Here is a 24,552-nt window from a genome sequence, read left to right on the forward strand (position 1 = left end):
CCATAAGCCATACATAAAAGAATTGCGATTCAGATCCAGAAAGATTAAGGAATAACATTTTAGAACTGGCATCCTAAATGTCTAGTTTCATTTCAGAGCAAAACAGTCTGCTCTTGGGCAATTACCCTAACCTCGCTGCATCTAATAACCCAGGCTCTGAAAAATGGAGACAACAATTCATGGAGCTGTGAGTTTCAGCATGAATGCCTGTAAAGGGCTTTTTAAGTGGCAAAGCAGATAATTACAGAAAAGGCCCTTGAGGAGGAAGGATGACTAAGACATGTCTCAGAGACAATGAAAGCCAATCCTTTCAGGATTTCTACCGCATTTCACTCTGATACAAGCCGTTACAGAGGATCTAGGGCCCTCTCAACGACCTTGGCACCACTAGATTCCAAGATTATGTGTTCACCAAGTTCATGAACTGTTGTGAAGGAATAGTGGTTAGAAAGCACCACAGTCCTGCTGCTCAGCACCTCCCAGCTCAGGGCCACTGTGCTCTCTGCAGAACTTTCAGCTTTTTCTATTGTTCTGTTTTGCCTTGGCTCCTAGTTTCCTCTCTTACAGATCATCAACAGATCACTCAAATGTGCTTGACCTTTGGAAATACACTTGTGTTCCTGGGAAGTACATGATCATTTATCACTGCCATTTACCAAGTGTTAGCAAGATAAATAGCTACTGGGTAAGCCTTGAAAGCAGCCACTAGCCCATTTGCACAAGATGTGATACAATTTATCCCAGAAGAGCCACAAAAAGAGTAAGATGCTGAACAATAAGATCTGTTAATAGATGCATACATTCTGGAGCTTTATAAAAACAACAAATAGATGAATAAGACACTTTATGCCTATTTCTAAGACTGTAGAAACCTAAGGCATAATCTACACTAGATTTCCTGTTCTAATTTACAGTAGCATTGCTATGAATAAAATAAGAAAATTGATAATTCTAAAACATTGTTTGATTCATAATTCCCCTCTACACACACAAATGCACACAGACACACAAATACACACCTGCGTGCACGTGTGTGCACAGACACCTGCCTCTAAAATTGGATTTTGTTGAAGATAAATTTTAATTAGTTTGCCCCCCAATACACATACTCTAGGTTTAGCAATATGTGTGAAAATGATCGGTAAAGACAGCCTGGGGTTTTTAATTGTCATAGTTAATCAAAAGGTGACTATATACAGGAGAACAGATTAGAGTTAGAAAGAGTAGTAGAAGAAAAAAAAGAATTGGGACTAGAAGAGAAGAAAAAAATATAAAACCAAAAAAGAAGGATAGACCAGGTGCGGTGGCTCGCACCTGTAATCCTAGCACTTTGGGAGGTCGAGGAGGGCGGATCATGAAGTCAGGAGTTTGAGACCAGCTTGGCCAATATTGTGAAACCCTGTCTATACTAAAAATACAAAAATTATCCAGGTGTGGTGGCGCATGCCTGTAGTCCCACCTACTTGGGAGGCTGAGGCAGAAGAATCGCTTGAACCAGGGAGGCGGAGGTTGCAGTTAGCTGAGATCACACCACTGCACTCCAGCCTGGGAGACAGAGCAAGACTCTGTCTCAAAAAAAAAAAAAAAAAAGAAGAAGAAGGATAACAATCTTTATTACTAGATATGAATGTCAGTTAGTGGTCTCAATTCTTTCCCATACTGATTGTCAGTACATATTCAACACATAAACACCTCCAGAGTAGGGGCAGTTCAGATTTGAGGAGGACCTTAAATAGCTATATACATTATCCTAAAAGAGCTTTTATTTTCTGAAACTGCAGGCTGCTTTCTTATCACCAGAGCCTGCAGTTATGCATCAACATTAAATGTAGAAAGTTTGCTACAGCTATAATTAAAACTCTGGTTAGTATCTACATTAGCTAGTTGATATTAATATTAGCCACTCGAAGTTCTTTTGAAACTTAAAATTAGTTGGAAGAGAAACAAAGTGACAACATTTCTTATTATTGATATAACTTAAGGGTCCACACAGAGCCTGAATTAACTTTACTCAAGGATTCCATATATAGAAGCCTTTCAATTGCTGGAAAGTTAGATCACTTATAACTGTGAAGTATGATTGAATGACCTTGTGTGAAAATGGCAAGATTATTCTGTGACGTAGCCTTCATTGGAACGTTCCATCCCTGCCAGAAAGGCCACTTGTTCATTACGTGGGAGAAATTGCTAAAACAATAGTCAGTCCTACCCTCACTCATCAAAACATCTCCAGGGATCCTCTATGTTGCTTGGGCCCAAAGGACCCGACTCTATGTGCCTTGATTAACTTTCCTTGGCCCTAGTTCATCACTCAGAAATGTCTGTCTTTAGTGGAATCTTAGCTTGTGACTTTTTTTGGGTAAAGTCAAGGTAAATAATTTTGGAGCCCAACATACTTTAGAAATTGTGGGTCACTATTCCATCAATAAAAACATAAATAAAAGAAAGCCTCATTCAGAAGAATAAACCAGTATGTCCTCAATGTAACAGACACAAATTAGAAGAGTTAGAAAGATATTGTCTTTTTTGAGGTCTAGGTCTTCAAATATCTCTCCTCAGTATCTCAATTCCTTCAAAAAAAAAATTCAAGTACTGAATTTGCAAAGATTAAAGTCTAGGGAAGAAAGAGTAGGGTGAAAGCAAGACCAGTAGCTTAGGAGAAGGGGGGAGAGGAGAAGAGGGGCCATATCATGATTAAAGCTTCCATCATGCAATCAATCAAATGCAGGATATAAAAGGCAACCATAATGAAAAGTACAAACACTCGCTGCATACACTTAGAATCTAACACTTGTAGAAAAAAGTAGGATATAAGTCATCACTTCAACTGTCCATTTATAGATTTATAGAAACTAAGGCTCAAGGCTCTTAAGTGACTAATGAGCTGTTTTAGAGCACAAGAGAAGCCAAGCCACAACCAGAATTTAAAAGCCAAGATCTGAAAACCAAGCAAACATATGAAATTCTCTTCTTTTTTCTTAAAAAGCATTCAGAGAGAGAAAAAACTAATCTCTTCTATGGCAAAATGCATAAGTATATACAATAACTCATAGATAAGGGTTTTTTAAATCTAATAATCTAACTGCCTCAATTTCTTCTGCTTGTGGATGCTGCATTTACATCCATGCTTTGTCAATTACTTTACGTTTCTTGGTTCTGTCTCCCAAACTAAACTCAATTCCAAATACTTGAGGGTAATGTATTTTTCTTTTATCAATATCAATTCCTTACCATGCTCACTATGATTCATAATGTCCCATAGAATCACTGAATATGCTTAACACAAGTCTAACTTTGGTTTTTCCTTAGGTAAGAGGGATTTGTTGAAGTGCAACACTCTTGACCCACTGCAAATATCACTACCAAAATTCTCCATTTGAGATATTGATAATAATTACTGCATACCTTCTTTCATGTGGACTGTAGTAATTGTAACGTTTCAAAGCATATTTTATGGCTACCATTTCACTTGAATATTTGTTTCATGAGTGGACCTCAAAGAACATTACAACTACAAATCTGCCAATTGCCCCACCTGCCAAAAAGATTATATCCTGGGTCTTGGTGTGTTTTGGTGCACTGGTGATTGGTTATTCCTCCTCCAGGCATGGAAATCTCGATTCACAATTCACTGGGTTAGAATATAACAACAGTCAGCACTGGAGACAGACAGTGCTCAATTGACAAAGTATATCAACTCCAACTGTAAAAAGATCCAGAAGGCAAAAATACAGACCTTCTGAGTTCTTGTAGTGTTGAGGGAAGAGACCTCAGTGTCCTTCCATGACCCCCTCCTCCAGTAATGTGTCCTTAGTTTTTATAGCATCCTCCCATCCTGACATTTCCTCATAATTTAGCATTCCTGGTAAGGCTTAAAGGAAAGCTGAATTTTTCACTGGAGGTAGGTCATGCTGACAGTGATAGCAACTGACAGGAGATTAAAAGGAACCAAAGATACAGCGTTGAAAAAGTCTCATCAAGGTCACCCACTCGTGATAAGGCAAGTGAAGAGTGAGGGAGAAATATAGGCTTATCACTTAAGAACCAGCAAGGACAACTACATTATCTAATTATTCCTCTTCATTTCCACCTCCTCTAGTCTCCCACTCCTGTACATGTGATTTTAAGCTAGTCCATTATTTTAAAATTACTTTACGATAGTTCTCCTTATCAGTTCAAGGTACAGCTGCCTTTAAAGGCAGTGCCACCAGCAGTCCCAACCTGCCAAGTAGAGGCAGCTGCTCCCCAGGGCACTCAGCTCATCCTTTCACTATAGCACGTACATGTTTACATGACTTTCTCCCCCCAGAACTGTGAACACTTCATGTGTTACAAGCATGTCTTATTCATCTTTCTACCTACTTGCATGATGACAGAGCTAGCCAGCTATCTATTAAATTCAGAATTCTCCCCTAGCACTGAGTTGCTGCTGGGAAGCTGCTACCAAGCCAGGGACTACATTTTCCAGCTCAATTTCCATCCAGATGTGGCCATGGGATAATAATTAGCCAATGGAAAATAAACAGATGTGAGGTATTTCACTTGGAGGCTTTTATAACATATCATATATATATACATGTATGATGTGTTATATTTTATATATACATGTATACATATATATGTATATATATGATGTGTTATATTTATATATATTTATATGATGTGTTATAAAAGCCTCCATATATATAATTTTTTTTTTTTGAGACGGAGTCTTGGTCTGTCACCCAGGCTGGAGTGCAATGGTGCAATGTTGGCTCACTGCAAGCTCCACCTCCTGGGTTCACACCATTCTCCTGCCTCAGCCTCCCAAGTAGCTGGGACTACAGGTGCCCGCCACCATGCCTGGCTAATGTTTTTGTATTTTTAGTAGAGATGGGGTTTCATCGTGTTAGCCAGGTTGGTCTCAATCTCCTAACCTCATGATCCACCCCCCTCGGCCTCCCAAAGTGCTGGGAATAATTTTTTTTTTTTTTTTTTTTTGACACGGAGTCTCACTCTGTCACCCAGGCTGGAGAGCAGTGGCATGATCTCGGCTCACTGCAACCTCCGCCTCCCAGCTTCAAATGATTCTCCTGCCTCAGCCTCCTGAGTAGTTGGGCACTTGCCACCACACCAGGCCAATTTTTTGTATTTTTAGTAGAGATGAGGTTTCACTATGTTGGCCAGGCTGGTCTCGAACTCCTGACCTCAAGTGATCCACCCACCAAGGTCTCCCAAAGTGCTGGGATTACAGGCGTGAGCCACCATGCCCAGCCATATTTTTATAACACGCCACGGTCTTTGGCCTGCTGTCAGGTAAGTGGATGCAGAGGTTGATAAACAGTAAGGAGCTGGCCGACCCCTGTGATGGAAAGAACTTGGACTCCTGAATCACTGTATCAGCTACTACTGACCAGAAACAATGTATTGGACAATTACAAGAGGAGAAAATAGGCTTCTATCTTTAAAAATCTTTATATATTTTTGGGTCTTTTTTTTTTTACTGAAGTATACTCTGTTTAATACATGAATTTAATACAGTGGCATATATAGGTGTTCAAGAGATGGTGAATAACTGAATAAGGCACTTGCCCATTTGCCCATGGAAGAGCCTGAATATTTCATACTTTCCCAAGAAAGATTATTTATGGATTGCAGCTCATGAAATTATATGCAATAATTGTTATTATGGAAATCTTCCCAGAATGCTATATGAAACACACTAATGTGACTAGGGTTTTATTTAATCTCATAGTTGTTTTTTACAAATTCATAGATACACATTTAAATTTTTTTTTTTTTGTACTGTGGGAGAATGTTGAGGTTGCCATAGCAACAAGTTAAAGCAATAGAGTGTATGTGATGTACTAAGATGCTTGGTACTAGCCATGCCAGCAAAAAAATAAAATGAATGTATCATACAGAAAACTAGGCTAAGGGCTATGGTGTGATGGTCAACTATTTGTCTTTCACCTTCTATTTATTATAACTTAAGACACTGATTAGTTAACAATTTTGACAATATTGCTAGTTCTGTAATGAAATTAATTTTAGAATAAAGATCATCATTCTAACCACCCTATCCCCACCTGCCTGAGGGGAAAATACACACACACACGCACGCACACACACACACACAGACAACCACTGCACGACAACATTTCGGTCAACAACATACCACATATACAATGGTGGTCCCATAAGGTTTTAATGGAGCTGATAAATTCCTATCTCCTAGTGATGTCATAGCCATCGTAACATCGTAGCATAACACATCACCTTTTCCATATTTAGATATGTTTAGATGCACAAATACCTGTTTTGCAGTTGTTTACAGTGTTCAGTACAGTAACATGCTGTACAGGTTTGTGGCCTAGGAACAATAGTCTATACCAAATAGCTCAGGTGTGTAGTAGGCTATACCATCTAGAGTTGTGTAAGCATGCTCTATGATGATCACACAACAATGAAATCACTTTTTGATGCGGTCCTCAGAATATATCTTCATTGTTAAGTAAAGCATGACTATATATGATGCATGACTCTCTCTCATATCCATTTATGTATCTATTCATGAGAAGTTTGGGAGCAAATATTTAAAATAATTACCCCAACTCTCTGATTTACTTTAGCACACAGACAGGGTCTTTATTGATCCCTTCTCTGTGGACCGGGAGCCTATTTTTCTGCCACATATTTGCAACTCATTCAAATGATCGTCATTACCTTACAGAAAATTAAACAATTCAAGTGGTGCTATCCTACCTTCCCCCAGAGATATTATTCTCCTCTCCAAGTGACCCTAGGCTTCAAAGTGTCTAGAGGCACTGTCTTGAGACAACAAAAAAGACAGATGGCTTGGATTATCATGCAGGATCCAGAATAAGCATGTGTTCAGCTAGAGTAGAGTAGTTTGGCAAGTAAGGGTGATTTGGGGTGACTAATATTCCTAACTGTTCTTTGAATGAGTAAAATAAAATAAGAAAAAAATTTTCTTATTTTCAGATTTCTTTTCTCATGGAAGCCCTAGAAGGTAATTCAGGAAAACCTTCAACTCTTGTGGGGGGCGGCGGGGAGAAGAAACATGACATCTCCACTTTTAGCCTGGAGTCCCCCTTTTCTCCCCATCTCATTATGTCATTTCTATTTACATGTGCTGATTAAATAATTTCTTCTCCAGCCCCCTCCTTGCTTCATTCAGAAACTGTATTGACCCAACTTCCTGGAGAGGAAACCCAAGCTTTGAGATCCCCTTCCCTAACTGGGACAGCAGGAGCCATGCAGGGAAGAGATTCTGACCCTGAGAGAAGTCATTACTATATTGAGAAGCATGACACAAAGGATGCAGACCCTCAACTCCACTGCAATAGTATGAAGCATTTTAATGTAGAACAGGAAGGCATATGCAAATGTAAAGAGGAATTAAATTCAGTACAATGCCAGACAGTCTCCAGCGCCCCCAGCCCCTTGACTGCTCCTGCTACAAACCAGGGTCAAAGGCAGAGGAGATCAATAATGCTAAAGAGCAGTGTCTGCAGTAAGAAACAAATCATTGCAAATAGATAAAATGGTCTCTGTGCTCAGGGATCCTGATGAAAGCCCCACATCTACCATTTGACATTAGCCTAGTGACACCCCCTCCATAGGAGAGGGGAATAAGCAAGAGAGATAGGAAAAGAAATAGCAGGAGCCGGGGGTGATATCACAGGATTGTGTTGTCTTCAACTGAGAAGCCCCAAATAGCTGTGTCCGTCTGGCCAATTCAAGGAGAAATCACTGAGGTTGTAAACTATTTTTAGAATCACTGGGGATAAACTATACATCAGTTTCAAGAGGTCATAAGGTAGCTTAGTGAAGTCAACAGAAGGATAAACAGAAAGCTAATTGTATTTAATGACTTATATTTGTTAAGTGCTTATAACATAAACCATGCGTTTTACTAATAAGAAATATAGGCTGGGCTCGGTGGCTCACGCCTGTAATCCCAGCACTTTGGGAGGCCGAGGCAGGTGGATCACCTGAGATCAGGAGATTAAGACTAGCCTGGCCAACATGGTGAAACCCGTCTCTACTAAAAATACAAAAAATTAGGCAAATGTGGTGGCTTATGCCCATAGTCCCAGCTACTTGGGAGGCTGAGGCATGAGAATCCCTTGAACCCAGGAGGCAGAGGTTGCAATGAGCCGACATTATGCCACTGCACTCCAGCCTGGACAACAGATTGAGACTCGGTCTCCAAAAAAAAAAAAAAAAAGAGGCCGGGCGCGGTGGCTCACGCCTGTAATCCCAGCACTTTGGGAGGCCGAGGTGGGTGGATCACGAGGTCAGGAGATCGAGACCATTCTGGCTAACACGGTGATACCCTGTCTCTACTAAAAATACAAAAAAATCAGCCGGGCGCAGTGGCGGGCACCTGTAATTCCAGCTACTCGGGAGGCTGAGGCAGGAGAATGGCGTGAACCCGGGAGGCGGAACTTGGCAGTGAGCCGAGACTGCGCCACTGCACCCCAGCCTGGGCGACAGAGTAAGATTCTGTTTCGGGAAAAAAAAAAAAAAAAAGGAAAGAAAGAGAGAGAGAGAGAGACAGAGAGAGAGAGAGAAAGATGAGGCTCAGAGAAATTAAATCACTTTCCCAGTATCATAAGATTATAAACGGTAGATCCAGGACCAAGGTCTGCTTCACTATAAAGCCAGATAGTGCTCTTAACACTAATGTTACCTCTCTCAAGGTTCATTTGTAAATACAATTAAATATCTTTCTCAAAGCATTTCTTGTTCTTGTGGTCTTCAACAGGTAGAGGTCATTAAGTGTGCATGTGACATATCTGGATTCATAGCCCCTGATGAAATAAGGAGAAAAGTGTCTCTAAAGGTGATTGTGCTATCCGGTTATAGGATAGAGCCATAAAACAATGGATTGTAGGGAAATGCAGTCAGCATAGAGATTTAAGCCTAGTACTATACCATTTGCTTCCCTTGGCTAAATCTGTTCAGAGAAAATTATGCTGTTGAATTAAAGACATAAACTGGTGAATTCTACTGTTGGTCATTAATCTTCTGTGTTTTTGTTGTTGTTGTCAATATATGACATATAATGGTGAGAACCTTCACTGATAGAAGCAAGAATAGTATGGGAGGCAGAGAACTGCTTGCCAAGAAATAAATTCCATGTTGGGAGTGCACTTTTGCCTTTTCTACAGGCAAAGTGGCCTCAGTATTCCCAAGTCTCCTGACTCACTTCACAGATGCTACCCTAGTGGTAAAAAAGGAAAAACTCTAAATGACCAACATCCACTTTGTTTTACTTGTGGTTGAAAATTATTTTTCTGCTTTATGAAGGAAAGTAAGATTTACTGAGCAGGTACAATACATTTCTTATTCTAGGTGATTTATACACACATTATCTCATTGACTTCTCACAAGTGTCTTTCGAGATACTACATGCCCACCTTCCAGCTGATGGAACTGAAGTTAGAGTGATCAATTTGCCTGGAGCAGCAATCTGTGTGGCTGCATAGGAATTCAAGTCCACGTTCTTGGGACTTTCCAGTCAGTACTCTTTCCTCTACTCTCTTCCTTGGTCCTCTTTAATGATTTAGGTCCTTGTCACACCTCTTTGGGTTATCATTCTAAATTTCAACAGTCATAGTTCAATACAGTAGGAGGTATAGATCAGAGGTGCCCAATCTTTTGGCTTCCCTGGGCCACACTGGAAGAAGAAGAATTGTCTAAGGTCACACATAAAACACACTAACACTAACGATAGCTGATGAGATTATTTTTTTTAAATCGCAAAATATCTCATAATGCTTTAAGAAAGTTTACAAATTTGTGTTGGGCCACTTTCAAAGCCATCCTGGGTCACATGTGCCCCATGGGTCATGGGTTACACCAGCTTGGTATAGAAGATTAAGCTGAAAAAGTGTACTGAAATAAATGTATATTCTTGAAGTTAATGCTTTGTCTAAACTCTTAAGCTAATTGGTTTATCTCTCTTTATCTCTTTCAACTAAAGTTGGAATATAGAAAAATCATTTTAATTACTTGAAAGTTTGGGTTAGCTGATTCCAGATTTCCGGAGACTTAAAGATAAGCATCTCATGTCAAAAAAAAAAAAAAAAAAAAACCCACTATTGGGTAATGAATAATTGGTAAAGAATGTGAGAGGAGGTGATATAATGTGTCTTCAACCTCTGAGAACCATGTATGTAGAGGAAACAGCTTGACCTGAAAGTCACCCAGTCCCACATGAGAATGCTGGATCCACTACTGGGTAAAGTGGTGCAAGTTATTTTATGTCTCTCAGCCTCTTTCTCTTCATCTTTATAATCTAAATGATGCCACCAACCTTAGAGTGTTGCTATGAGGGCCAAATGAGACGATATATATAAAATGTCAAGCATTCTGCCTGGCACATGGACACCTTCAGTAAAGCTTAGTTTCTTTCCCAATCCCTTCTGATATAGCTTTTTATTCATATAGATTTTTTAAAATTTTATTTTCAAATTTTTGAGATTTTAAAAATATTTTTACATTTTGGGGGGTTCCATCATGATATTTTGATACATGTCATGTGTAGTGATCAGGTCAGATGAATTAGCATATCCGTCATCTCAAATGTTTGTAATTTCTATGTATTGGGAAATTCACTATCCTCTCTTCTAGCTATTTGAAAATACGTATTATTGTTAACTACAGTCATCTTACAGTGTGCTAAAGCACTAGAAGTTATCTCTCTCGTCTGGTTGGTACAGCCACTATGAAGAACAGTATGGCAGTTTCTTAAAAAAAGTATCCAGCAATCTCACTACTGGGTTTTTTTTTTTTTTGTTGTTTGTTTTTTTATGGAGTTCCACTCTGTTGCACTGCTGGAGCGCAGTGGCGTGGTCTCGGCTCACTGCAACTTCCGCCTCCCAGGTTCAAGTAACTCTCCTGACTCAGCCTCCCAAGTAGCTGAGACTACAGGTACCTGCCACCACGCCCAGCTAATTTTTGTATTTTTAGTAGAGACAGAGTTTCACCATGCTGGCCAGGCTGGTCTCAAACTCCTGACCTCAAGTGATCCGCCTGCCTCAGCCTCCCAATGTGTGGGGATTACAGGCATGAGCCACCATGCCTGGCACAGTACTGGGTTTTTATCCAAAGAAAAGGAAATTGATATGTCAAAGAGGTGTCTACACCTTAATGTTCACTGCATCACTATTCACAATGGCCAAGATACGCAATCAACCCAAGTGTCCAACAACAAATGAACAGATAAAGCAAATGTGGTATATGTGCCCAGTGGAATACTATTCAGCCATAAAAAAAGAATAAAATCCTATCATTTGCAGCAGCATGGATGAGAGCCTGGAGAACAATATGTTAAGTTAAATAAGCCAGGAACAGAAAGTTAAACACCACATGTTCTCATTCATGTGTGGAAACTAAAGAAGTTGCTCTCATAGAAGCAGAGGAGAACAGAGGTTACTAGAGGCTCAGAGGGTGGGGGAAGGAGGACAGAGATTTATTAAACTATGCATCTGTTTATTATACTTGGATAAGATGGATTGAGGGCATGTGCAGTGCCCACTGTAGTCCAGTGGAGAGTCCATCTAGGGAGGAAATTGTTTCTTATTCTCACTTTCTGCAAATTGAATTGGTTGGAGGAAGAGGCCATTTATAGCCTTGCTGTTTATAACCATGGCTACACTGGTATTCATGGCTGGGAAGGTGGCATTTCAAACAAAGAATGTCTGACAATTGTAGGCCCAGATGATTACTTTACTACTATTTGTTGTGTTGTAGAACAGATCTCCATATTGTGTCATTCGGAGTCACTCACAACTGCCTGGATCCCACAGATGGTGTCTCCGCTTTTATACTGCCCTACTTTCCCGGAATTTCTCCATATCCAGGGCCATTACCGCCTCCTGACTCTCTCGCACTTATCTTATTATGCTATTATCCTGCACCCAGCACTGGCTGTTTCATTTTTTACTTTCTGCCACAATATTATGGTCCTGAGTTGCAGCCTCCTAGATAGTGTCTGTCTGCTCACCGTTTGTGTGCTTCGCTGGGGAAAAGGGTGGTACGCAGGCTCCATTTGTATATACATTATCAGAGGAGAGGCAATGCCAAAGCATTCAGGGGAGCGGGAGCATGCTACTGGGGACGCTGCAGGCAGAGGGAGAGGTAGAGCACTCCAGCGAAAAGAATTCAAACCCATAGTTTAAAGTCACCACATACCCTGATACACAAACAATCCAGACTGAAAGGGAAAGTTAGCAATTAGCTGGTAAATTATTTTTACATTCGTTCTCCTTTTTGAAAAATCACTTTGGAGTATTAATATCAAGAGTGACTGCCTACAGAGTTCTCTGCCTCAATTACAGCCATGTTTGCGTATGGATGGAACAGAACGGAATTCATAGGTTGTTTGGATCCAGTGCCAGGTTCAAATTACAGCTTGAGTTTCAAGTATTAGTTGTGTCATCTGGATTATAGTCTTAGCTCTGCAATGAGTCGGCCAGATTACTCAATGTCTTTGAGCCTCCATTTCCTCATCTATAAAATGGGAATAATACTGTCTATCTTGCATGGTTTTAGGAAAGATAAATGCAATACATATGATCTTCTGATTTTGTGCCTGATCCATAATCAGAGCAACTGATGTCTCTTTACTCATCCCTCTTTCTTCTTTAACACTCAAATTCATCATCACTCCATCAATCCACAAGCAATTAATTATCACATAACCCTGATGGCCTATCTTACCAGCTGAAATGAAGTTTCCATGGGGCTGGAATCATTGCATTTTACTCAGCCCAGGGACTTAAACTAAAAGCTCAACAAATATTAGTGGATTTAGGAGAGAGTGGGATGATAAACCTGTACAACAACTGATGAGTTCAAGGGAAGAGAAGATTATAGTTTTCTTAATTTGATTTTTTGGCCACATTCTTATACAAATTATCATTAGTAGTAACCTCTTCAAAAATATACCTTCTCTATTTTTATGTACAGAAAATGAGAGAGAAAGAGAGAGAGAGAAAGAAAGAAAGAAAGAAAGAAAGAAAGAAAGAAAGAAAAGAAAGAAAAAGAGAGAGAGAAACAGAGAGAGAGAAACAGAGAAAGAAGACAATCCTTAGAAGCTTCCTATGCCAAGTAGCAGTCTCTGACCCATATTAACCAGAATGCTCACAGAAAACAAACCAATCACTTCTAAGGATAATTACTACTAATTATCTTTATTAGTAAAGATATTGTAAGGCCAGATGATTACTTTACTACTGTTGGTTGCAGGCATGATAAAGTTTGAATCAAACTCTGATTTACTATTAATTCTCTTTATTAGTAAAGATAACTAGCAGTAGTAATATTAGTATTACCACTAGTTTAGTATCAATACTACTAAATACTAGTAGAACTAGTATTATTACTACTACTAATTACAATTAACTACTAACCACTTCTGGAGATAATTTAGAAGGAAGACGTGATTTGGGAAAAGAGGGAGAGAGAACCCCTGCCTCCCACAGCTAAACAAAAGTGACTTTTCAATTTTCTGACATTTTAATAGTATCAGTGTTAGTATTACAGTCCAGTGATGAAACAGATTGAAAGTTGACAGTGTATCTTTCCTGAACTCTCCAGCAGATCATAATCAGACATCATCTTTATTTACTGAACACCTACTACGTGTCCCTAGCTCAGTAACCCAGAAACTAATTCAGATCAGCTTAGCCCCCACGGGATGAAGTTTGAGCCATGCATGATAAAGTTTGAATCAAACTCTGATTTAGAAGGAAGGAACAAGCGAGCCGCCTCAAAAGGAAGGAAAAGGGCACCGGCCCCCATTCTGGGAGGGACATCATCTCGACCTCTCCTCAAAGGAAGTCTTAAGTGTGGACCCAGGTGCTGCTGAGGGGGGCCTGGTAGGGCGGGGGAAGATAAAAGGCTTTCTGGAGGCCCTCTGACCCCAGCCATCCCACGGGAAATGAGCGAGGAGGCTGCTGGCTGGCAGACAAGCAGGTGTGCCCTTCAGAAGCCACGGAGATTAGCTGGGGCTTATCCAAACCTCTGCAGGAGGCAAATCTCTCCTGGTTCTCTCAGGAGACCTCGGTGCTCCTCTGGCATCAAATAAGCCAGATGCAGAATGAACGTCAACTTGGCCTTTTGTGAATCTAGGGCCCCAGACTGGGAATCTGGACACTATCATATTCACCAGGGCCCCAAAGAGAATAAGTTTTTAGAGAGTAAATTTAAAAAAGGAAAAGGGGGAGAAAAATGACTTCAAGGCAGGATCACAGATGAAGCTTCACTTATGTTTGAATCTTTGTCTTTGGAGCAATTGTCTGCCACCCATATTAGACCAAAAGCTGCTTTTTTCCCTAGAAAACAACTTCTGGGGAAAATAGGTGATATTTGTTCTTCAGCAAAGGTAAAAACCAGAAGACTCAAAGGTTGAGAGCTCTCTTTCTCAGAAACTCCAAAAGAAGAATGCAAATTAGCAATTTCAGCAGTGAGAGGAGGGGGAAGTACGTCCCCATGGGTGTAGAATATGTCAGCCTTGTACTGTGTCAAAGTATATGGATGTCCAAGAAAGATCAGTGGTGTTAGATCCAGCCGATCAAATATGCATTGAAATTCTGATTCTTCTATGTATCTGCTGTGTTATTTTAAGTCAGTCACTTAACCTCTCTGAGCATCAATCATCCCACCCTAAGATGAGTCCAGCAATGGCTCCTTCACAGAGCAGTTTGAGCATTAATAGGATAACTTATGTAAACACCTGGCATAGTAACCAGCACATAGAATACGCTAAAGAAAAATTAGCACCTTCTATTTTTCCTCTTCTTTCAGCAATCCAATCATATATATATTATCTATACAGATAGATATTATATATCTACTATATATTACATAAAGTGATGGATTACATATTTTATATATCTATGATGTATATTATATAATTGATATATATCAGTGTTACTATTACATTCAATGATGAAACAGATTGAAAGTTATATATAATATGATATATTATATGATATGTAAGAGATATATATTATATGATATAAAATTGATACATATAAATTAATATCATTTATGCCATAAATCACAGGTATCAATTATATATCATATATTATATGTCAGATATCAATTATATATTATATATTATAGATATGTATTTTATATATCTATATACATCTATAGTATATATATCTATATATAAATTTATATTATATATATCTATATATAGCTATATATTATATAAATCTATATATATTATATATCTATATATAGCTATATATATATATCTCCCTCATATAAAACAAAAGATAAAATCCTTACTATTTTGGACCTGTAGAAACCCATTCTCAGCAGGATAAGTCACTTGCTCAAACTTCACATAGACATAAAGAGCAGAGGTTAGAACACAGATCTCCCTGATGCCCTTGCTAGAACTTGCTGTTTAATTGGCACCATAAAGACAGCCTAATACCCAGTCTCAGAATGATCCAATAATGGCCATAGTAGAAGAGAGACCTCAGAATCAAGATACCAGTATACCACAGGCCACTTCTTGAAGAGGTGTCCATCAGGGAGATGGTAGTTGTAATTGTCTCTCAAACGTGGTTGAAACTGGCTCACAAAACATGTGGGGCATATGGAATATAGGTGGGACTGGTAGGGGGTGGTACTCATTTTTGCTGTTGTTGTTTTTTGTTTTGAGACAGGGTCTCACTCTGTCGCCAAGAATGGAGTGCGGTGGTGCGATCTCAGCTCACCGCAACCTCTGCCTCCCAGGCTCAAGTGATTCTCCTGCCTCCCAAGTAGTGGGATTACAGGCACACACCACCAAGCCCAGCTAATTTTTTTGTATTTTTAGCATAGACGAGATTTGGCCATGTTGGCCAGGCTGATCTCAAACTCCTGACCTCAAGTGATCCACCTGCCTCATCCTCTCAAAATGCTGGGATTACAGGCATGAACCACTGTGCCTGGCCTCAATAGTTTTAACTAGTAATGTCACTAAGAGCTCTTTTATCTTTTAAACTGGTTGTGCCACATATATATATAAGACAATTCACTCTGGAGAGGCTGAAAATGTGGAGCTGTCCCTGATTCAATAACAACAACAACAACAATAATAGTAATTTTATTTTATTTTCAAAGCCCCCTTCTTCACGAGCACTTATGGCAAAAGCAGGAATATAACTCTGAGGGCTGATCCACAGCCTTCCCTCTAACTATCCCAATTATTTTTGTGGTAGGAAGTTTCTCTGTGAGAGATCAGATTGTGGTAAACCTTGTCTTTGTTTGTTCCCAGAAATAGTTGAATTTCTACTCCTGTTAGAATTGTCTTGTCACCAATAGCTAAACTTTCATAATTTTAGAATTAGAAGGAATCATGTACAGGTTCTAATTTTCCCCTCTTGCTTTCTAAATGAAGAAATTAAGGGTGACTCAGAGATGTGGAATAACTCACCCAAAGACAAGAAACAAACGTGGCCAGCTCTTCACCTCATGCTTTGCCCAGAGTTTCAGGGAACCACGTGTGGACAAAAGAAACAATCTTCTTGGGCAATCTTTATTTTCCCCACAGAGCTAACTGTGCACAGAGCCCATGATAAAGGCACTTAAGTCCAAAAGAGCACAATTATTATGACAAATATCCAAATATTTCATTAAACATCCTCAGGAAAAAGTAAATAAATAAAATGCCAAAAAGTCCTTCAAAGCTTTGAAAGCAGCATTGCCTTTTTAATTTAGAGCTTTCTTTTTGGATTGTCAAAACACTTAAAATTTTTGAAACTGCTGTAATTAATTATTATTAAGCTAGCAAATCATTAAAAATATAATCTTTGGTTTATTTTCATTATATCTGATGAAATTGTTTCATACAGCTAAAATTAACTGAGCACTTACTATGTGCCAGGTGGATGCTAAGTGCTTAGAATACAATGATGAAAAGCCACAGTCTCTCTGCTCAAGAAATTCAGAGTCTAGGGTGGGGTAAAACAGGTACTACACAAAATAGATCAATGACCTAAATGTAAGACCTAAAACTATAAAACTCTTAGAAGAAAACATAGGAGAAAAATTTCATGACACTAGATTTTGCAATGATTTCTTGGCTATAACACCAACAGCACATGCAATAAAAGAAAAAGTAGATACATTAAACTACATCAAAGTTAAAAGCTTTTGTGGACTAAAGGACAGAATTAACAGAGTGAAAAGACAACTCACCGGATGGAAGAGAACATTTGCAAATCATGGATCTGATAAAGGATCCAGAATATATAAAACACTACCAAAACTCAACAACAAAAAAACTAGACAACCTGATTCAAAAATGAGTAAAGACTTGAATAGACATTTCTCCAAAGATATACAAGTAACGAGTAAGCACAGAAAAAAATAGCATAACTAATTATTAAAGAAGTGCAAATCAAAACCATGATGAGATATCACTTTACCCCTATTAGGATGGCTACCATTAAAAAAACACACAGACACTAATAAGTATTGATGAGGATATAGAAAAATTAAAATCCTTACTGGAATGTAAAATGGTGCCACTGCTATGGAAACTAGTGTAGTGGTACTTCAAAAAATTTGAAAACATAGTTACCATTTGATCTCTCAATTCCAATTCTGAGTTTGTACCCAAAGGAATCGAAAGCAGGGACTCAAAGACAGATCTGTAGCAGTATTATTCTTAATAGCCAAAAAATGGAAGCAAACCAAGTGTCCATGGATGGATGAATGGATAAATAAAATGTGGCATATACATACAATGGAATATTATTCAACCTTAAACAAGAAGGAAGTTCAGACACATGCTATAACATGGATGAACCTAAAGGACATTATGCTAAGTGATATAAGCCAATCGCAAAACAACAAATATTGCATGAATCCACTTATATGAAGTATCTAGAGTTCAAATTCATAGAGATAGAAAATAGAATGGTGGTTTCCAGGAGCTGAGGTGAGGGAGTAATGGATAAACATTTTTAATAGATACAGAATTTCAGTTTTGCAAGATGAAAAGAGTTCTGTGGATGGATAGTAGTGATGCTAGCAAAACAGTGTGAATTAGTTTACAACTACTGTACATACACTTAAAAATGGTTAAGATGGTAATTTTTATGAATTTTTTTACCAAAATTTTAAAAATATACAAGTACTATAATCACCATTATTAGTAAACTCACCAGATGCCAGCATAGGTCTCCAGGGACTATATTAGGTGGAACCCCTATAGAAATCCACTCAAAAAGAAATCTTCAGATTCTATTGAAAGTATAATATGATATACTGAGAGTAAAAGAGAAGAAGCTTTGTTGAAAAAAGCTGGTAAACTGCAGAGCCCTATCTAGTCTTTTTTGGAGACCATAAAGCTCACTAGAACTTTATAAAACCAATAGTGCTAAATTTTTCCATTAATAAAAATCATTTTAAATGCCATTTCCATCTCTATAGAATATACACACTAGGACAGACAAACATTAGTTTTTGCCATTGACCATTGAGAGGCTGTGCTTCATGGTGTGTGGCAGAGGCGTGGGTACTGTTTGCCAGGCATGGGGGATCTTTGTTGTTATTTGGTACATTTTAGAAACAAACGTTAAACTTGCTGGTAAGGACTTACCAGTTGTCCTTCCTCGAGGAGATACTCTAGATCTCAGTTCCTCTTAGCAGTGAAGGTTTCCTGGAATGTCATAGTCTTGGAAGGAGGTGAACGATTGGATGTGTAACACCAGGATCTTCACTGAGAGTGAATACAAGAAAGATCAATTATCTAAGATGCAGGTAAAATAATTTCCCATGACCCCAACATTCATAGATGTCATCCAGTCTATCAGTGCCTTTAAAAAGCCACAACTTTACTCAGAGCATTTAACAAGCTCTCCTTTTATGTCTTCTCTTTGCTGGATACTGTGTGAGGTTAGGGGTGTGTATAAACAAGATACAATCCCTGTATTTGATAATCTTACATCCTAGAGTATGACAAAGCATAAAGAAGGAATGATGATGTCATTATATAGGATATATTTTGGTTTCGTCTGCATAAGTTAAGAAAGCACACACACCTCCCCTCACACCACTTTCCAACAAGACAGCCAAAGCCTATAGAAACAAAAAAGTGAATCAAGTAATGCCACTTCATGCATTTTGTCCAATGAGGTGACTGTCTTAAATCCATAGTCGCTGATGCCCAGTGTCCCCCCTCATGAGATGCCCCATCTCCATCTGAACTTGGTTGGAGCCAGAAACTAAGACTGAGATTGTAGTCTCCCATCCTCATTCAAGCTCCTGAGCCTCCCAAACAGGAAACACTCCCTGTCCCTTGGCCACAGAATAGGCAGCCATTTGATCAGAAAAGCAAGCAGCCAGCTAGTGCAAATGGCAAATCCATCAGCACCATTATCCAAATGGTAAGGTTGGCAGTATTGTCATCACAAATTAAAAATGACACATCACAACAATTACATGGCTTCTCACTGCCTGACATGCTGGTTCAGCCTAATTCCCAGACTGTTTCAGACACCCAAACAAATTAACACATTTTCTAATGATATAAAATTGTGTTGCTCTGTGTGTGTGTGTGTGTGTGTGTAATCCTCCATACAACCACATCATCATCAATTAAATATTTATCAGAGTTCCACTGTCCTGTGACAAGCATCAGCAATTGGCCCTTGGAGCATCAGTGTTGGCTATTTTTTAAAGCCAGCTTCTAGCCTCGGTCAGTGGAACATGTTAAACCTCAATGAACAGCTCTCACTATCTTTTGTACTGGATCCATACTCCAGGCTGAATGAAGCTTTTAGAACCAGCAAGAACCAGATGGCCCTCCAAGATCATTTTTGAATGTTTGGATCTGAGTCATTTGTATGCGGAAGCCTTCACAAAATAGCAATCTGGGGAACATGCTCCAGGCTGAGTCCAGCTTTCCAGACAGCCCATCTTTGCCTACAATTGAGAAGACAAGCACAATATTGTAGGGTTCCACAAAAATATTGCAGCATTTATCTATATGTGTAGCACCAAATACATGGAGTGTCCCAGTCAGGCTGTCACTACAATGGTAGTTCGCCACCGCTCTTCCTCCTCACTCCCCCTAATTATTTTTCTTTTTTTCTATTGTACCTACAGTTTCTCTTCTAGCACAGGCGTAAAGCCGTCTTTGCGAATCGGCCAGCAGAGGGTACTACAATACTGGTGCAATAATCCAAATCACAGCAAATTCACAGCTGAAAAGATTAAGATTAATTAAAATGGGCTTTGGTTTTATTATGTGCTTGGAGCTCCCAGCCAGAAAGAAGAGAGTGGTGGGATGGAAGAGATGGAACCAAAACTGGTAGACAGGGACTGCTCATCAGAGGAAGAGGCAAAGCAGCAGTGTAGTTTCGGTATCACTAATCCAGGGGTGAGGCAAACCTAGATTCAAAAGTGAGAAGGAATCAAAACTAAGAGGTCAACCACTTCTAGGTATTCACCCTAGAAAAACTTTTAAAATACCTGTACGTTAATATTTATAACAGTTCTATTTATAATCACCCCAAAATGGGAACAATCCAGATGTCTTTTAATCAGTGAATGAAGAAACCAAGTGTGGTATATCCATACAATGGAATACTACTCAGGGGTAAAAAAGAAGAAATTATGAATACATACAGTAACAGGGATGAATCTCAAAGGCATTATGTTGAGTGGTGGAAGCCATTCTTAAAAAGCAAGTTATATGCATATGACTCCATTTAGATGACATTCTCAACGGATCAGCAATTGCCAGAGATTGGGGCTGAGGAGAAGGTATAACTATAAAGAAATAGCATGAAAGAATTCTTTGGAGTTATGGAAATGTTCTGTATTTTATTATTGTTGATGATTACATCAATCTATACATGTGTTAAATTTATAGAAAGAGTACACTAAAAATTAATGTCAATGTTTCAGCTTAATGTAAAATTGTTTCATTAATGGTATGTTAAATTTAAAAAAGAAAATCTTAAAAAGAAAAAAAAGACATTAAAAAAGATGGAGCCTGAGGGCAGAATGGGATAAGCAGATAAAGAGTGAGGCCAATTTGTGGTCTCATCAAGCATGTACAGAGGAGGTAAATTATGAGAAGACAGAGTTGAGTTGAGACTTGGAGGACAGGCTAACAGGAAATTGGTGAGAAGTGAATGAGCTCTTCACACTCACTTTGTTCTTGTGAACAGTGATGTTTCACTGAGTATCAACCAGCAGTTTGAGCTGAAGGGACCACAGAAGCCACCTGGACCCACATGGTGTTGATGGAGCAAGAAGGTCACCAGTCAGGGTTCGGGCAGGACTAGAATCTGCCCACCCTAGGAGCCAGCATCTATGCTGGTGTAGAAAAGAATCAGGTTAATTCTCGGAGCCATCATACACGACAGTATAGACAGCCTCAAGTTAATTCTTCACCTCACTTGCTGGTAGGAATAGGCTCATTGTCTTTGAGCAGGGGTTTAGTTGAGAGAGGAAGAGATAAACAAAACTAGATAAATCTAATCTAACCCTCTCATTTACAGATGAGGAGCCTGGGAGAGCAAAGCAGTGTGAGTTCCCCAAATTGCACAGCTTGTGAGTGCCCTTCAGGGTTCTGTAAGTTGGCCCTGGACCAGGGACCAGGGATGGTATTTCTTCTCATCTGCCTTAGGTAGGTGAGATTGTGTTTTACATTTAAAAGATAGCAAGACAAACAAAGGTGACTCCATAGTATGCCAGTAGAATCCATTGAAAAATATACTACCTCCCTTCAAAACTTTGTTGTTGTTCTTTTCTCAAATGAATTGCTCGAGAATTCCTGTGTCTGATTCTTATATCAGCCTTCTCTTATTCAGTCCAACGATTAGACTGCTGATTGAAAAAAATAGTCCAAGAGTTCTTATCTATCAGATTGCCTCTTAGGCCTATCTATATTTTTTGTTTCCGTCTAACTTTGGAGAGCTCAGAAGGAGGACAGTCTCACGCTTTGCAAATGTGGTGCTCTTAGATTGAATGATATGCGAAAAAAGTCCTGGTTGAGAAGTTGAGGCACAGGTTTTGCTCCAGATTTGCTGATAACTGCATGTGAGATTTTAGGTAAGTCTCCTCCTTTCTCTGGGCCTTAATTTCCTCCTCTATAAAGTGAGCCAGTTGGATTTGAAGATCTTTAAGGTAATTTCTAGTCCTACAATGTTTCACTTCTGTGTTTAGTCTTAAGTGTAAATGATAAATACTTAAACTGATGCACAAAAGAACTGATAATTTTCAGTTTAATTCAAAAAATATGTACTTAGAGTCTTTTTTCAGGCTATACACTAGCCATGAGGGATATTAAAATAATTAAGAAATAAACCCTGCCTTTAAGGACATACAATCTATGGATTAGAACAAGAGTCTGGAGTTAAAGGTTACAGATTCAAGGACACTGCTCTACTTGAAATGAATCAGACCATTTATTTAACCTCTCTGAACCTATTTCTTCATCTATAAATTGTGAATAATAATAGCTCCCGCTGGGAGTGAAGAATAAATGAAAGTATATTAGTTTTTATTATGAAGTCATTCATATTACTATCCTGCCCTCTTGAAACAGCATTTTTCTTTCTCACCCATACCTTTTGGCAAATGATCTCCATTTTTAATCTCTCAAAGCTGAATAAGCTATTAATACTTTCAGATGCAACTCAAGTTTCACTTATCCGAGAAGACTTATCTGTCCGATCCAGACAATACAGATCTCCTTGCCTCTGGTTTTCTGTTGCCAATGTTTAACACTTCTATGGTACTGTCTATTGCTTCTATTCTATTGCTTCACAATTGACTTGGGTATCTATGGTTTTAAGCTCTCCTGAACTCCAGTTCTTTATATTATCAACTGCCTATAGTGACTTCAAATTCTACCTGTATCAAGTAGAATCCACAATTATGTCCAGAAACCCTACTCCTCTTCTTGGGCTCTTTTCAGTTTATAGTATCTCAGTCACTCAAACTAAACACCTATTTGTCATATTTCCTCTCCATTACACCTTCGTCAAATCCATCTTATGTAATTCCAACTCATGTGCCTCTCAAATCCATTCTTTATCATCTCCATTGTCACAGCCTTACTTAAGTACCTCTTGGCTAAATTAAAGCAATGGTAGAGGGAAGGATTTATCAGTATCATCTAGCAAGCATTTTTCAAAATGCTTACTTTCCCATAACCCCATATTGCATCAGAAGTGTGGCTGAAGGAGAAGACAGAAGAGTGGAGGAAAAAACAGGCTTGTGTATTTTGCAAAAGCTTTTCAGATTATTCTTACAGATTTCCCATTCCTGTTGAGAATCACTGTCTTAATCTTTCTCCTTCCAATCCTTCCTGCCCCTCCTGCCTAAGTAACTTTTCAGAACTTCCAGTTAATCAATAAAGGCTTCTCATTGCCTTTCTTCAGGTTGGCTTTCACATTCCGCCCCAGGCCACTCTCTTGCCCTTGTTTTCTTCAATTTCTTCCATGCCTATATTAGTCCATTTGTATTGCCATAAAGAAATACCTGAGGTTGGGTAATTTATAAAGAAAAGAGATTTATTTGTCTCATGGTTCTGCAGGCTGTACAAGAAGCATGGCACTGGCATTTGCTTCTGGTAAAGACCTCAGGAAGTTTCCAATCATGTCAGAAGGTGGAGGGGGTACAGGCACATCACATGGCTAGAATGGGACTCAAAGAGAGGAGGGCGAGGTCTCAGATTCTTTTAAACAGCCAGATCTCATGTTAACTAACTGAGCATGAACTCACTCATCATCAAAGGGATTGCACTAAGCCATTCAATAGGAATCCATCCCCATGACCCAATATCCCCCACTAAGCCCCATCTCCAACATTGGGGATGACCTTTCAACATGAGATTTGGAAAGGACAAACATCCAAACCATATCATTTTCCCCTGGCCCCTGAAATCTCATGTCCTTCTCATATTGCAAAATTCAATCATCCCTTTTCAATAGTTCTTCAAAGTCTTGACGTGTTCTAGTGCCAACTCAAATGTCCCAAGTCCAAAATCTCATCTGAAGATGAGATCCTTCGACCTATGGGCCTTTGTGATCAAAAACAAATTATTTATTTCCCAGATACAATAATGGTAGAGGCATTTTGTGGACATTCTCATTGCAAGAGGGAGAAGTTGGCCAAAAGAAAGGGGCAACCGGCCCTGTGCAAATCTGAAACCCAGCAGGGCAGTCATTGAATCTTAAAGCTCAAAATAATCTACTTTGACTCCATGTCCTGCATCCAGAGCACACTGGTGCAAGGGCTGGGCTCCCAAAGCCTTAGGCAGCTCTGCTTCTGTGCCTTTGCAGGTTGCAGCCCTCATGGCTGCTCTCATGGGATGGAGTTGAGTGCCTGCAACTTTTCCAGGCTCAGAATGTAAGCTGCCATTCTTGGGTCTGGAAGGCAACAGGCTTGTTCCCACAGCTCCACTAGGCAGTTCCCCAATGGAAATTCTATGTAGAGGCTCTAACCCCACATTTTTCCTCTGTGCTTTCCTAGTAGATGTTCTCTATGGGGGCTCTGCCTCTGTAGCAG

The 24,552-nt window shown here is 39.2% G+C and overlaps 1 long non-coding RNA gene across 2 annotated transcripts in view; it reads right to left on the reverse strand.

Annotated features, from left to right (window-relative positions):
* LOC129479792 (uncharacterized) overlaps positions 1–24,552 on the reverse strand; it is a 337,809-nt gene that overhangs the window by 243,600 nt on the left and 69,657 nt on the right. For both annotated transcript variants that reach the window (XR_010120114.1, XR_010120115.1), the window contains exon 2: positions 18,626–18,745. This is a non-coding gene — a long non-coding RNA (uncharacterized lncRNA). The remainder of the gene's footprint in view (positions 1–18,625; positions 18,746–24,552) is intronic.

The sequence above is a fragment of the Symphalangus syndactylus genome, chromosome 3, assembly GCF_028878055.3.
Source record: "Symphalangus syndactylus isolate Jambi chromosome 3, NHGRI_mSymSyn1-v2.1_pri, whole genome shotgun sequence".
NCBI lineage: Eukaryota > Metazoa > Chordata > Mammalia > Primates > Hylobatidae > Symphalangus > Symphalangus syndactylus.